Genomic DNA, 17,145 nt, shown 5'->3' with positions numbered 1-17,145 from the left:
ACTAATAATTTTAGATGCTTGTAGTTCCCACTGACTAGTAGTTTTATGTATAGTAGGGTGACATCAACTATGTTCATAACATTCAAGACATTTACTGCAAGTTGACTCATCCCTATCAAACAGTTTTGGTATGTTTATTTAGCCTTCAAAAATGAACACAAGGCATTAGAGTAGGAGGAGTGACAAAAATGTCCAGGCTGAAACCACAAACTCTCCGCAACATTAAGCACTGCAGCAGCTTGGCAGCCCTTACGCTTCTTTCTGATGCACTGGTGTTGCAAGTACATGCATTCATTGTGTGCAAACATGCCAATATATTGAAGTAATTCCGTAATAGTTGTGCAGTTGTCACCCTCCACTAGAGGACACATGGCAATTCCTAAAAAGAAAGGAAAAGTTTAATTGTTGGAAGCAAGTCCATGGCAAACATGATTTTGCAGATGTATTTATGTTTTATTGCTGAGTTTGATTGAAAACTTAGACCTAGGTGCAAATCAGAGCTGTATGTTTTTTCTCAAGATGTTAACATTATGTGCCTGTTGCATAACTCTTCCAAAGTTTAAGTAGACATGCGGGAAGGGCAATGGTGCCATTGTACGCTTCTGTGAGAACTGCTGTGGTAGTGTAGTGCACCAAGCTTTCCATCTTCACTGCACTATTCTGTGTAGATCTCTGTTGGTAATATAGCACAATTGCGCCATTTGCATTGGACTATTCTATGAGGATCTCTATTGGTAGAATAGTGCAGCTGTAGCTTTCCTTCTCCATAGTCCTTCATTTCCCTTGCCTGTGAGGGCCTCGATTGGTAGTACATTGCAAATACAGTTTTCCATCTCCATTGTGCTTTCTGTGAGGACCTCGCGTGCTAGTAAAGTTGTGGTCGAATAAACGTCCCACAAGTGATGTTTTTGAAGAGGCTTTATTGGAGCATCCACAACTGCAAATGAAAAGCAAAAGCAAGGAAGCACAACTGACAAGAACACTCCATAGAACTTAGAATGCATATGGAGCATAAACAAAATGGCAAAATATAACATTAAAAAGATAATAGCCACAAGTTAGACTGTCCACTACTATGCACCTAAACTGTAGTAGAACACTTGACAATTAACATTCTAGTTTTACAAACTAACTATATACAACTACTACATACCTTCCATCTTTAAAAATAAAAGTTACAAAGTAAGAATATTGATGTAAAAATATTGACTTGAACAAATATTGAGGTAAAAATATTGTGGGTCAGATATATCGTCAGACAAAATATCGTGGTCAGAAATATCGATTTCAGGTAAGTAATATCGATGTAAAAAATATCGAAGTGTTTATGTCGTTTCTAAAAGTATAGTTGTTAAAAATAGAATCGCAGCGTCAGGCGATGCCAAGCCCTCAGAGAGGTATTGAATAAGAAAGGACTCTTGGTGCATGTTTGGCAAATAGACATTAATCAGCATGAAAAGTGTTGAACCCCATTGGATCCTAAGTGCTAGAACCCTTTCCTTCATCTCGTAAAGAGTACAGAGGACCTTCCCTTCGAATTTTGCCCCTGGCAGAATGGCCACTCCATTTTTCTTAGCAGTGCTTGAGAACCAATGCATGCGGACCATGTCCCTGGACAACAGGTGGGTCTCCTGCAACATACCAATACCCCCTTCAGAGTGCTCCAGCAGGGAGAGAATGGTGGAGCTTTTTACCAGGTGATTGAGGCCCGTATGTTGAGGCTAGCAACTTTGATATCCCCATACATCTGGTGCAGACAGTGGTAAGGAAACCAGGGTGGTTGCCTCAAGGTAGAGGGGGTGTGACTGAGTGTATGAAGGAGTGACCATCGAATGCAGGTTTCCCTAAGACTGGTGCAGGGTACTCCACAATAAATAAACCCCAAATACATGAACAATGGAAACTCTTCCATCTAATAGGAGAGAACAAAAGCAAGAGTTCCTAATGACAAAAGTTCGTACAGTAGGTGGTAATGAAGGGGCAAGAGCCCAAGGCGGACCCTACAAGGATAGCAAGGGCGGTCTCCGACTCCGCCTCAAGGTCGTGCTCAGCATGCATTCATTTTGCATTCAGATGGGGGATGAGTGGACTGGGCTAGTGGTCAGTGATGAGATAACTGCTCCTCTTTCTTTTGCGATGATTGCTGTGCCCGGTTTGTGGGCGGAGGGAGGCCTTCCCACTTTCTGCCAGCGAGACTGTTTGCATTGAGTTCCCTCAGGGGATAGAATTCTCTTCTTTTAAACAAGGTGGTGGCTGCCAGGTCCTAGAAGACGTTGGAGAATGACCACGGAATTGCAAGGGGTGTGCGTCTCTCACCCTCTTGATGATAAGCCCCTTCAGCTGGAAGTTGTGCACACACCAAGATGTCCAGAGGCAGAGCCGCTCCCCACCGCAGCAACCCTACTCAGTGGGCCCTCTCGATCTGGGTCTCAGCTGTGTGGTCTGATCCCAGCACCTGACGGAAAAGGGCTGAAACAAACTCCCTGATGTCCTCTTTTTCAGCACCAGATTTCACTCTCGAGTGTGCACATTGTTGCGGCGAGAGCGGTTTTCCAGGTCCTCCGTGTGTCCCTGGAGCTCAATGTGCTGCTCCTTGAGCCTGAGAACCTCCTGCTGCATCATTTCTATCTCCTCATTGCGTCCATTTTCGTGTTCCTCCAGTGTTGCCATACGATCACCAATCTCTTCAACATCCCACTTGACTTCCTTAAGGTCCGCCGCAAGTTGTCCCTTAAGTTCCTGCAGATCTTCGCCCAAGGATGTGAAGAGCCTGGTCATGAAAGCCTTCACAGCTGGGGAAACAGCCTCTTCCTGACCCTCGGGGGTCCCTCTTCATCTTGGCCTACAGGGGCAGTGGCTCCCTACATGGGCTGATTCAGAAGCATTTCCTTGAAGGATTGTTCTTTTTTCAGCCTGGCGCTCAACATCGTGCTCGCTCTGTAGGTTTAGAGCCTTCCCAGGACCCTATATTTCAGATGCCGAAGACCCTCTGGCTCACGTCCAGACTGCAGGGGATAGGGACAGTATTCACCTTCTGATGCTAGGCAAGGCAACGCGACCCTCAGGGCCGTCTTCTTGAAAACCTGTGGCCCACTCCGGCAGCCCCCCCGACTAGCTTCACCCGATCCACATTGCTCTCATCATCCAGTCTAAACAAGGGCCCACTGCTGGTGAGGAGAATCCACCACCCGGCAGGGGGCAGAGGCCATGTGGACAGTCGTGCTATGTAGGGCTGGAGAGACCCACCAGATCGTATGTCAGGGCCGCCACAACTCACTCCAGTGACCAAGCCCTGGGGTTGCAGTCTTCTCCCATGCCTCTTTAAGCATTGACGGTGGGCTTCTGCACTGTGCGCTATAGGGGACCCAGGCTCGAGGGGCACTCTGTGATTTCCCCCGCATCTCGCACTCACAGGCAGGCCTTCGTGGACATCAGGCAGTTGTCATCAGCCGAGGAGCTGGCAGAGGAGCCACAGATCCTTCCACTGCTCGTTATTGCAGCCTGGGCTATTCTCACCGGAGCTCTGACTCACTGGTGCCAACAGGGCAATCTCCAGGCCCCAACGTTAGCAACACGGCATGGGCAGAGCCGCTCCTGGGCACCCACAGGGTGCTCCACCCTCTGCTCCTAAGGTCTCCAGTCTGTGGGCACCGGGGATCCTGTTGTGTATCGATTTAGATTCCGTATGAATTTCTCGATTCATACCCTTATATAGGTACATTTCACATTGCCCTTATATAGGCATAGAAATCCAGTCCTTGTTAGGCATTGTCCATGCTAACCAAATACAGGCATGGCTACTTACATCCGTTCATCTACGTCACAACGAGTACCTGGAAAACCAGACTTTTATTATTTATTTATTTGAGAAATTTATAGAGCGCACAGCGGCCCCAACGGGGCGTCCCGGCGCTGAAACAATGAAAAACAAAGGGAGGTCATAGGGGCAGATATCCAAATTTATGAGGAGAACAGATGTGTTTTCAGGGATTTACGGAAAACTAATTCAGTCTGACAGGTGCGTAAGGCTAATGGAAGTTTGTTCCAGCACTGAGAGGTACAGACCTCAAAGGTTTTGCCACCGGCCCGAGATCGTTTAAATCGGGGGGTTTCCAGGAAATGGAGGGTATTGGACCGTAGAGTCCTGGAGTTGGCATAAGGTCGAAGAATGTTTTTGAGGTGTGCCGATCCCTTGCCTTTTGAAGCTCGAAAGGCCAGAGTCATGGCCTTGAATACACATCTTTTTGCTATGGGCAGCCAATGTAACTTACGGAGATGAGGAGTAATATGGTGTCTGGCCGGGATTCTCTTAACCAGCCGTGCGGCGGCGTTTTGGACCGTCTGGAGCTTGTGGCAGAGGCCCGCTGTGATACCAAGGTAGAGAGCATTAGCATAATCAAGATGGGATATGATCAGGGCCTAGATCACAGTCTTACGGCAGTCTGCCGGCAGATAGTTGATGAGGCGTTTTATGATTCTAATCTTGGCGAAACAGGAGGTTGCTACTGTTTGCACCTGATTTTTGAAGCTAAGTTGAGTGTCCCAGCGGACTCCGAGATTTCTCACCGAGTCTTTAGGGATGGGAGCTAGGCTTAAGTCTTCTGGCCACCATATACTGGAATCCAAGGGGGATGATGTGTTGAAAAAAAGGATCTCTGTTTTTACGGCGTTGAGCCGGAGGGAATTGGTGTCCATCCAGCTCGAGATGTCCCTGAGACAGGATTTCAAAGGATCAAAAGCAGAGGCAGAGTGAGAATCGAAAGTGAAAAGAAGCTGGATGTCATCAGCGTAGGAGGTAGATTTGATCCCCGTCTGTGCAATCAGCTTGGCCAGAGGGGTGAAATACACGTTAAAAAGGAGAGGGCTCAGGGAAGAGCCCTGTGGGACTCCCCGTTTGAGTGGCCTGGCCAGAGAAGAAAAAGGGGGTGTGAAAACCTGCTGTGTGCGGTCCGAAAGGTAGGATGAAAACCATTTCAGGACAGCTCCACCCAGCCCAAGGTCCTCCAGTCTTTCCAGCAGGATTTTGTGAGAGACGGTGTCAAATGCTGGCGATAAATCCAGCAGCACCAACACCGCCCTCGATCCTTGGTCAAGCATCCACCTCACCGAGTCGGCCATTTCGATAAGGGCCGACTCGGTGCTGTGGCCCGACCTAAAGCCGTGCTGGGAGTCGTGGAGAAGACCATGGGTTTCAATGTATTTCGACAGCTGGGAATGTGCCAGTCTTTCCAAGATCTTAGCTGGGGCAGGCAGGAGAGAAATAGGCCTGTAATTACTGGGATTGTCTGGATCTAGGTTAGGTTTCTTTAGGATGGGAACTAAGGAGGCATGTTTCCATTTGGCAGGGAAACAGCCCGTTCTGAATGAATCATTCCAGATGAGATTGAGGTAGGGGTTGAGAAGGGGTGCATGTTTTTTATAGAGCTTGGCAGGCCAGGGGTCTTTGGGTGAGCCTGATTTGCATTTGGTTAGTTTGGCCAGAGAGTCTACTTCTGATATGGTGTCAAATTCGAATAGGGTAGGTAGCTGGGGCAAGGGGGTAGAAAGTTTCTTTTTTTGCCCTGCGGTTTTGGGGAGGGGGAAAGAGGAGTAGATGTCCTCAATCTTATCCTCAAAGAATTTAGAGAGTTTGTCGCAAAGCGACTGGGAGGCAGGCTGAGTACGAGTCAGCGCAATGGGGTTTGTGAAGGATCTCACTATGTTGAAAATTTCCCTAGGGCCATTACTGGCAAGTTGGATTCGGGATGCCAGAAAATCACGTTTGTGTCTTTCAATCATTCTCCGATATTCTTTAAGGGCTGATTTGTAGGTAATTTTGCTGTCAAGGGAGAAGTTGAGTCTCCAAAGGCGTTCGAGGGATTTACAAGAGGCCTTTTTCTGCCGCAGCTCATCAGAGTACCATGGTGCGGAGGGTGTCGCCCTGTAGGTTTTTATGGGTTTGCTGGGAGCTAAGGCATCCAAGGCCTGAGTAATCCATGAGTCCAGATTATCGATCAATATGTCCGGATCAGACGACAGACAAGGAGGAAAGTTTTTGAGGTGTCCCAGGAGTGATTCAGGAGTGATGCAACTCCAGTTTCTACCTGATGATTTAGGGGTGATGGCAGGTCTAGCGTGGCAGGTGATGTCAATCTCGAAAGGGATGAGGAAGTGATCCGACCATATAACCGGGATGGGAGATGTGACTCGGATAGATGGTAGATTGGAACAGATCAGATCCAAAGTATGACCGGCTTTATGGGTAGGTAGGGTAACTGTTTGGACAAGCTTACAAGCGGCTAGCGTCAAAATGAAATTACTGCTGTGGGGGCAGGAATCGTTATCGATGTGGAGATTAAAGTCTCCTAGAGCGGTGAAATTGGCGTATCGTGTGCTAAGCTGAGTGAGATAGTCCGCCAGAGCCAGTAAGTGAGAGACATTGGAATGCGGGGGCGGTAAATAAGAATTCCAGAACAAGAAGTGGATGGGGAGATTTGGACGTTGAAGGGGAGACCTTCAATGCTGTCAATTTGGTCAAATGGGGGAAGGGAGACCGCCCATTTGGATTTATGAATTAATGCAACACCACCCCCAGATTTACCGTTGGGTCTGTTTGCACAGATGATGTTATAGCCCTCCGGAAGTGCGAGGGTAATGGCGGGATTCGTGGTGTCATTTAGCCATGTTTCGGTCAAAAAAAGCAGATCCCAGTCGTTGTCCCGAACTTTTAAGCCTTTAGGACTTCCCCTTGCTTGAATATTGATTTCTCCAAGAACTCATTTATTATGCATGAACATCAATTCCTTAGGAGGTTCATTCATGACATTCATATGCCCGACTTCTACGTCAATACTGGTATTCCTAATCACATTCAAGGTATAAATATACCTTCACTTGCTATGACAAGGCACAGTGCGGTTCAGCTACCTACTTGCATGACGCAGCTCGCCATAGCAAGTCCCGAGGGAAGTCAACTCCTCAACTGGTCCACTGATCAGACGCTGTCATCCTCTTTACTGAGAATCCAGCTGCAGTGTTTCTGACTCCCTTGCAGGGTGTTAGAGATCGAGTCCCGGGAAAGAGATACCAACCTCCCTCATTCTAAGGTATGGAGCTGATTAGAACCTAGAGAAACTTTTGGCAATTCTTGGCACAACTTATCTAAACTAGACTACAGATATACCAGCACCTACTTCTTCCCTCATACTAGACTTAGGTTAGGTACACTGGGGTAGTATTATTTTACAAGCACCAGTTTAGTATTTTAGCCTGTGTTATTTAGGTATGTATTTTTATATATGTCATAGCAACAGACAATGCTATTACAGTATTATTTTATATTACTGTTAACAATGTATGCATTATATTTCGCATTCTGTCTTACGATTGTAGCACATCATATCTCTTGCATGAGAAAGGAGACTGTTCAATAAACCCTTTTTATTGAAACGCCCGTCTCTATTTCTGTACAACTCTGTAGAAATGAAGCATACACGATTGACTGAGTGAAACGGTTATCTATTGTTTCCACGGCTCTGAAGATATTGTTCCAACTCTAAGGGAAACAAAGTTGTCATGTTTATGCAGTTGTCAGAAACTAATCCCTTCTTGTTCATTCGACAAAGTTTCTGGTGACCTCTGAGTTACCTGGCACACACAAGTAATTAGGTTTAATGTCCTCGATAGAGACATACTGACCTCAGCCCTATGTCAAATCTATAGTGTATATTATTCCAATGCAAAGAGCAATAGGATAGATATAGGAACTACACTACAGTCCCTGCCGCAGCTGCAGCACCTTCAAAGCTGCTTGTCACCTGGCTCCGGCAGAGAGGCCCAACGGGGCAGCAGCGCCTCCTCCTCAAGCTGAACGGCCACGATCGTCGAGCACCAGACCTCCGGCCACCGGCCGCAGCCGCTCCCAGGCTTTACTCGCTCCAGCCGACCTCCCTTTGCAGGGAGGGCTGCAACATGCTGGGGAGGGGGCTCGAGGTACAGTACCAATACCTGCAGTGGCCCTGGCTGGCACGCCGGCTGCCGTCCTTCACGCCTGACATTTTAGCAGGCCGAAGCTCTCCCGTCCCCTATGGGGTACGCAGCACAGGATCTCGTCCCTCCTGCCAGAGATGAGGCTTTAGAGCAGGCGATTGCAAGGCAATTAACGTGGTAGCCATTTAATTTATTCTAATTGCTTACATGTTAATAGTAATTTTTCTTTCTCTGCTATCCAATAGTTTCCCTACTGTTGCACTCGCTGGAGTGGGAATAGTAATTGTTCCCCTCCGCTATCCAATACTTTCCCTACTGTTGCACTCACTGCAGTGTGAACAGTAATTTTTACCCTTTCGCTATCCAGCACTTTCCCTACTGTAGCACCCACTGGAGTGGGATTAGTACATTTTACCCCTCCACTATCCAACACTTTCCCTACTGTTGCACTCTTTGGAGTTTAAATAGTAATTTTTACCCCTCAGCTATCCAACACTTTCCCTCCTATTGCACTCATTGCAGTTGGAATAGTAAATTTAATTATTTCACACTCCAACATTTTCCCTACTGTAGTATTTATTGTTTTGTGAAATGTACAGTTTAATGTTTTCATTAATTATAGAATGTTTTTTTAATTTTAAATTATTGATATATGTATATATTTTATTTTTATATCATTTAAAAGTTAGAAATTAAATAAAGACAATGGTTAATAAATTGTTTTATAGTAAATATATGTATATGTATAAACTATTATGTTTGTGTGTTTATATTTTTTAATTAAGTTTAACTTTTATATTTTGTTAAAATGTATATTGAATGTAATTCATTTTGTTAAAAATATTATTAATATTTTATATATTTAATATATATTGTTTTATTCTATTAATATTTTTAAATCAATGTTTTTGCATCTATATTTTTAACTTTAATATTTTTGTACTTACCTGTTGATAGGGAGTCGAAATTTTTACTATCTATATATTTTTTTCATTTGTTTTACCACCAATGTTTTTACCATCGATATTCTATCAGTGAACCAAAAAAAGATTTAAGCATAAAAAAAACACATTTGACTAGAATAACTAATACATTACAAAATTCTCAAATCTTTTAGGTAACACTCTACTCCTTTTTAAAATTTTCCACTAGGTAATGATCTATCTAAAGAATGTCCAAGTGTTTCAAAAATGTTTACCTTTACGGTATCACTGGAAAAATAAGGTTCATTGTTGCTATTGAAATCTCTGCAGGCAGAAACATTCACTTTGGCAACTGGAATATGCTCCACCGATACCCGTTGCTTGATAGCGCAGATGCTATTCATAGTTTCCCTACTTTAACAACTTTAAAAAATGTATCACAGCCCTTTTTCACATTCATAGGTAAATTAACTTTTACTTTGTTCCCCTTTTGTTTACAAACATTCACATTCGTTATATTTTCCTTTCTCATCAGAATTAACATTCAACATTTCATACATTTTCTTAAGATTAACTATTTCATCCTTTGTATTTAACCAACTGGGGTTCAACTCCTATCCTGCTTTACTACCCTTAAGCAACTGAAAAGTTGGAAACGTTATTGTACAATGCGGGTACAATATTATGACAAAATCAGGTCTACGTCAATAAATAAAGAGGGAGTATCCTCAGGACACAACGTCCTAGTGATCAGTGAAAGATGGAGAGAGATGCAGTAAAGAAAGATTTCTTTCTGTTTTTTTTATAAACCCCTGCCTCTCTCTTTGTCTTCCACTGATCACTAGGATGTTGTTGTGTCCTAGGAACACTCCCTCTTTGTTTATTGACATATGACCCTAGGGGACTGGGAGTAGATTCCCAATATATAGAGAAACCCTTACTCTCTTGTTGTTAAAACGCAAATCAGGTTTACTACATGATTCTTGACATCAATGCGTAGCTTAAGAGCCAATTGAATACCTTCTACCAGAGTTGTATTAAATCTTTCAACTAAACCGTTCATAGTTGGTGAATACAATGCTGTTCTTACATGTTGAACATTTGCGTTCTTAAGAAAGGATATAAACGCACTTGAAGTAAACTGTGTGCCATTGTCCTAAACTATATACTCAGGAAATCCTTCGCTCCTGAACAACTCCTGTAAGTAATCAATGGCTGTGTTAGAATCAACTTGTGAAACCCGTTTCACATCTATCCACTTTGAAAAGGAATCTATCACCACTAGGATGAAGATCTTTCCACTCAAAATGCCTTCATATGGACCTAATACATCAATAGCTAAATTCTTCCATAGCTTGTCAGGAACAAAAGAGTGTAAGATGGTAATATGCTGTGTCTTAAGCACCATGTCTGAATCCACACACAGGGAACAACTTTTCACAAAAAGAATAACATTGGTATCCATGTACGTCCTCCAAAATTGATCCCTCATGTTCTTATTGGTATGAGTTTGCCCAACGTGCCCCAATTTTAGAATCATTTCCAGGATATTGCAGGCATCCACCCGAAATTATCGCACGAGGCCTGGTTAGAATACGTGAAGGTCTTTGATATCATTTGTATTCAGGGAACTTGGCATAAAGATGACGTCAGCTTGCATGGTTATGACTCCCTTAATGTCCATGCAACCCCTTCACCAGCAGGAGGGCAAAAGGAGGGATGGTGACATTTATTTCCGTTAAATATGGGTCTATTCAAGCAGAAGTTATTATTGATTCTCCCTGCTACCAACTTATTTTGATCTCCAACCTGAATTAGGTTAAGCTATTACTGATCAACTGGTATTATAATATCTTTGATCAAAATAGTTGTGAGGTGATCGAACTCCGAACTCAACAAGATAGCAGGGAAGTGGCAGCCCCTGTGTATTCTTTGGGTGGGGGATTTTAATTACACCTTTTGTTTGCATAGTTCAAATCGAGTGTGCGGGATGCTGGACACAGACGGCCAACCGCTGTCGCATTTTATACATGCACTGCAGGGCGAGGCCTTAAATGCCATCATTGTTGTAAATGATCTGTGCCCAATTGATACTCTGGTTAGTAGCTCCTTAACACAGCGCCCCACCTACGCGGGAGGAGGTAGGGAAAGTGTCATTGATTTCATGTTTATATCAAGAAAGTATGCCTCCCTTGTTGGTAGTTATGAGGTAGAGTCGAATAGTGCAAGTGAACACAACCCCCTCACTGCCTCCCTATGTGTAATAGCCTAAGTGGGGAACGGTGATGGCTGCCCCATTTAGTACAGTACCAATCAAGGGGTGATATTGAATTGGGGTCAAATAAACTTAAGTCAATTTGAGGAGAAAATCGTTAAGGCTCTATCCAGAAATGTTTACAACCTGATTCACCCCCAGATAAGGTTATACAGGGGTTTCAATTAATTTGCATGGATGTAGCCAAATGTTTAACTAGATCAGTATGGAGAAGGGAAATCCAGGAGAGAAGATGATTTAGCGCTGAGTGTTCAAGCGCCTAAAAGGATCTCAAAAAGACACTGCACGCAATCCCTCATGACAAAATCCAAATAAAAAATGAAAGACAGGATTATAAAAAAAACAACAATCAAAGGAAAGATGAACTGTGGAGGTTAGCCTGGGAAGACCTCGAGAAAGCTAGTGCACTTAAAGACACCAAGAGCTTTTGGGAGGTAATTAATCGCCCCGCTATTCTCGGCGGAAGCCTGAGGCATGGATCCAACGATACCTGGGGAAGTTTGGGAATCTCATTTCTCAAACATATTTAACCCAAATGGTATTTCACCCCAGAAGGTAAGAGAAGAGGCACCAATAGATCCAATGTTGGCTCATCAACTTAGCTCTTTCCTTACAGTAAATGAAGTTGAGGACGCCCTGGTGAAGGGCATCTGTCTGAAAGCCCGAGGCCCGGATGGGGTTCCTTTAGACCTCTTTAAAAGCAATCCCCAGCTTTGGGCACCCCTGATGACAAGTGTCTTCAGGGCAGCGATAACTGGCCCCATCCCAACATCCAGGAAGGAGGCCATAGTGGTGCCAGTATACAAAAAGGGTAATAAGAACGACATCCGCATGCTACAGGCATATTTCCTTAATTGATGCCACCGTAAAGGTGTTGGGTAGGGTTATTGTTGCGCGTCTCGAGAGCTGGGCAGGTAATTCAGGGATTATATCCCAAACGCAACATGGTTTTAATAGGGGGATGGGGACAGATGAACAGTGTCTTAATTTGTCCTTGATTATGGGGCAGTACATGAAGGCCAGGAAGGGGTCTATCCACCTGGCCTTCGTGGATTTATCCAGCGCCTTAGATACGGTCAATGAAGAGAAATTGTGGGCTCAGATGGAGAAAATGGGTACTGAAGAAACTCTTTTCTCCCTCCTGCGTAGGTTGCGTGCGTCCACCAGTGTTGCCATATGATATGGCCTAAGGGGAGAGAAGACTAAACCCATTGCCTCCACAGAAGGTGTTCGGTAGGGGTGTATCCTGGCCCCATTCCTTTCTTTATTATACACAAATGCCCTAGAGGCATTCCTAACAGAGAAGGCACTTGACTTTCCCAGACTAGGAGGCAACCCAGTCCCTTTGCTGTCATATGCGGATTATACTGTGTTAATGGCTTTAACAGCCGATAGTCTTCAAAAATCATTGAGTGCTTTTGCTAAGTTTATGTCAGCACTGGACCTAAAAGTTAATATTAGCAAGTCTTACATCATGGTGTGTGGCCCTAATCAAACCAAAACAAGAACATTTACTGTAAAGGGTAAGACCATCGACAAGGTGTCTAATTTGATATATTTGGGGAATGTTTTTAATAACAAATTGAATTGGGTTCCCCTTGCTACAGCTAGGGCACAGCATACCAGCCGAGTGGGAGGGTCTATTCTGCTTTGCCTGTAAATTAGGTCATAAGCTGGCAACGGAATTGATTACCTTATATAAATCTAAATGCTTATCTGTTGCATCCTACGGGCAGGAGTGTGGGGACATCATAAAAGCACTCAGTTGCAAATTTTAGATAATACATTGATTAAAAGACTGTTGATGACCCCAAAAGTGCCCCCACAGATTTTCGTCATTCTGAGGTAGGGCTATATTATATAGAGGACCGTTTTAATAACACCCCATTGGTTCCTTGGTCTAAAATCTGGACATTTGAGGACCTAACGTTCGCAAGAGAAATCATCCGGGCCTGCATGAACCTTGATAATGCCCTGTCAATACCATGGTTTCATTTTGTTAAAGAAAAATTCAATGCGATTGGTCTGGGGCACTATTACTACAACCCTGCGAGCATTCATACAAATATGAAAATGATTATAAAAGAAGCTTATTATGCCGTGGCAGAAATGCGTCGCCGGCACTTGAGAACACAATGTCACTCAGTTCTGTCCCCCACACAATAGCAATTTTATTTATATTTTACTATTAATACACAGATTAGTTTCCTTATGACTAGATTTCGTCTTTGTACATTGCATTTTCTAGCGGCTTTCCCCAAACAGTCAGCCTGGAGTGATAAACTTGCTACCTGTCCATGCGACAATTTATCTGCACAGAACACTGTGCACTTTATGTTGTTTTGCACACTCTATAAAGAGACAAGTGCGCAATTTCTAAACCCAGTCTTGAGAGAAATCCGCCCTTGTACTTACCAGGAGGGTTTTTTAATTTCTTACACTCCTTGTCTACCGTTTCTATCTACACTGCTGTATCTAATTATATCAGAATTGCATTGACAATAAGAAAACGTTATGAACTGTAATAGATAAATCAGTCTTTTTAACACCTTGGGTGCTTGAGAGATTCCCCTCCTGTGCTGCATTCCCTGAATCCCCATTGTTCATGACGAGCTCAGCTCATCATGAGCACAGCTCAACCGTGCCTCATGACGAGCTCAGCTCGTCATGAGCAGCGAAGGGGTTAATTGGTTTTAAACTTTTATTAAGTACTGATATGATGGAATGTGGCAGTAGGAACTAAAGCCTGTAGTGTAGCTAGACATTGTGTTTTTTAAGAAAATCGTAAATCGAATCACATATTAGGGCTTTTAGTGATCCTAGTCATTTTATTATACAAATTGGATATGAAATTCATTAACAGTTCTATGTATGTATGTTAAACTTTTATAGTCCGATTTAACCAAATAAAGTTATTCTGACTGACCTGAATGACATAATTTTTATTAAATAATTCCCTATATTCAAATTTATTATAACTTAAGTTACATTCTACGCTGTATTTTAAGAAAGTATACATACTATTACGATTCAGGCAGTCAGACCGCCAGAGCCCATCACAGCCACAGTTCCCTGATGGTGTTGCGGTGGTCAGAAGGCTGAAATATGCTTGGTGAGACCACTGCGGTCCCGTCAAGCATAGTACAAGTTTTCTCCCCCCAGGTGGTGTCATGGAGGGTCTTTCTCCATGAACACCGTGGCGGAGAGAAAACACAGGGGTGCACAACTTCTGGCCCCCTGTGTGCATGCACACCAGTTCCCACACAGCAATTACTTTTTAGTCCATGCCGTACAGGAACAGTTTTTGGCGTTCCCATTGAGGTGCTCATTTTCTGAGGCAATGCAGTGGGAATGCCAAAAACCAGCCTGCCAGACTAGAGGAAACTTCTAATCTGGCAGGCATTCTGACCACATCTTTGGCGGTGCAGCAATGGGGTGGACCCGATGCCACACCACCAAAGTTGCAATCAAGCCCTATGTGCTTATTGAGTGTATTGACGTATAATGTGTTTGTGTTCATTTTAGCTATAAACTATCTTTAAAAAAACATAGATCAAGTATTTTCACAGCAATGCCATACAAATTTGTACAAGGAAATAGAAACCTACCTATTCGGAAAAGGCAAGTGACATATCCAATGTGATAATTTGTTCTGCTAAAAAAAAAGAAAAAGAAATATAACTCGTAATTAGGCCCTGAGTGTCCATGTTTGAGCACAGGCTCGCGGGTAGAATGCCGCTGAAGTAGGAAATCTACTCGAGTGGCAGAAAGAAGCAGTACCCTCTGGCGCACAATGTGGTGCCATTCACACTGATTTTACAGCACGAGCAGCGTGATGTGGCACAGCGTCCCCTGCTCGCAGAATTCTGCTGAGTCTCACTGAGTTTTTGGGTAACTCTGTGGAACTCCGCGTAGTAAAACTCTGCGAGTTCCACTCACCCCTAATCAGGACAAAATTTCCTGTCCATCCTCAAATCGGACTTTAACACAAAAGCATTGATCACTTCTTCGGAGGCAGACAGGTGGCTGCCCAAGGAGATGTGATATATAGAGGAAGTGAGAGAATCAATTTAGACTGAAAAAACTTGGAGATGGCACAACAGAAGATGGGGTCGATTGCAGAGGTAGGCAAGACTGCAATGCCTGCAGGTTTAAGAGTACACATATATTGTTCAGATATCTTCTCTCGGATCACTGACATAATATCGAGGGACATAATATCGAGTACCTAAAATATCGGCGACAAAATATCGACAGACTGAATATCGACTTTGTATCTACAAACAGGTAAGTACAAAAATATCGAGTAAAAAATATTGTTTACAAAAACATAGTTTGTAAAAATATCGACTTTATTAAAAACAATGTTAGATTAAATTAATATTAAAAATTATTTACTAAAATATACTTAAAAATACTTAAATTACCTTATAATAATTAAATAATTAATTAAAGTTATAAAAAAGAATTTACACTCATATTTGTTAAAACATATATATAGTAACATAATATAATTAAAATATAACCAATACTATTACCGTAGGATAGTGGAAGTATAAAATTACTATTCTCACTCCAGAGAGTGCAACAGTAGATAAAGGGTTGGATAGCGTAGAGGTAAAAATTACTATTCCCACTCCAGAGAGTTCAACAGTAGGAAAAGCGTTGGATAGCGTAGGGGTAAAAATTACTATTCCCACTCCAGAAAGTGCAACAGTAGGGAAAGCGCTGGATAGCGTAGGGGTAAAAATTACTATTCCCACTCCAAAGAGTGCAACAGTAGGGAAATCGTTGGATATCGTAGGGGTAAAAATTACTATTCCCACTCCGGAGAGTGCAACAGTAGGGAAAGCGTTAGATAGCGTAGGGGTAAACATTACTATTCCCACTCCAGTGAGTGCAACAGTAGAGAAAGTAGATTCTTCATATATTATTTAAAAAGATATATATATTAATATCTATAAAAAATGTAATTAAAAGTAATTACCACTTTAATATAATATAATAATCAATTAATTACAAATACTAATTTAATTTAATCATTACAATTAATTATCTATTAACACTAATTAATTACACATTAACAATTAATTAATTAGTAATTAAACAGTTACTTAACAATTAAAATCTAATAAATACACACAAAAAATTAACATATGTAATTAGGTATAATTAAATTACTTCGCACCCTATTCCCCTATGAACCCACAACCCGCTACAGAAATTAAATTAACATAATTATCAATTAATCAATTAAATAAAATTAATTGGCAATTAAAATGTAATTAATTACTAACTAAAAATTAATTAACAATTAATTATAAACAAATACCAATAAATACAGCTACATATTTAATTAATTATAATTAAATTACACTACATAAATTAACATATTTAATTTATTATAATTAAATTACTTCCCACCCTACTCCCCTATAAACCCACAACCCGCTATAGAAATTAAATTAGTTAAATTAACATAATTATCAATTAATCAATTAAATGAAATTAATTGGCAATTAAAATGTAATTAATTACTAAATAATAATTAATTAACAATTAATTATAAACAAATACCAATAAATAAATTTACATGTTTAATTAATTATACATTACTTCCCACCCTATTCCCCTATAAACCCTCAACCCGCTACAGAATTAAATTACGCAAAATTTAAATAACATTAAATTCATTAATTAAATTACATTATAACATAAATAAACACTTTTAACACATAAAATACACTATAAAAATGTGATAATATTAAAAGTTCGATATTTTTCTTAACCAATATTATGTACTTCGATATTTTGACTATCTATATTTTAAATTTCGATATTACATTACTTACCTTCAAAACGATATTTTTGATGTCTATATTCTGCCCATTCGGTATTCTGTCCAGCCTATATTTTGTACTCGATATTATGTCCATTCGATATTTTGTAGTCGATATTTTGTCTGTTTACCATCTTCTC

This window comes from Lissotriton vulgaris, chromosome 5, assembly GCF_964263255.1.
Source record: "Lissotriton vulgaris chromosome 5, aLisVul1.2, whole genome shotgun sequence".
In the NCBI taxonomy this organism is placed as follows: Eukaryota; Metazoa; Chordata; class Amphibia; order Caudata; family Salamandridae; genus Lissotriton; species Lissotriton vulgaris.
Note: the sequence above shows the minus strand (reverse complement) of the source record.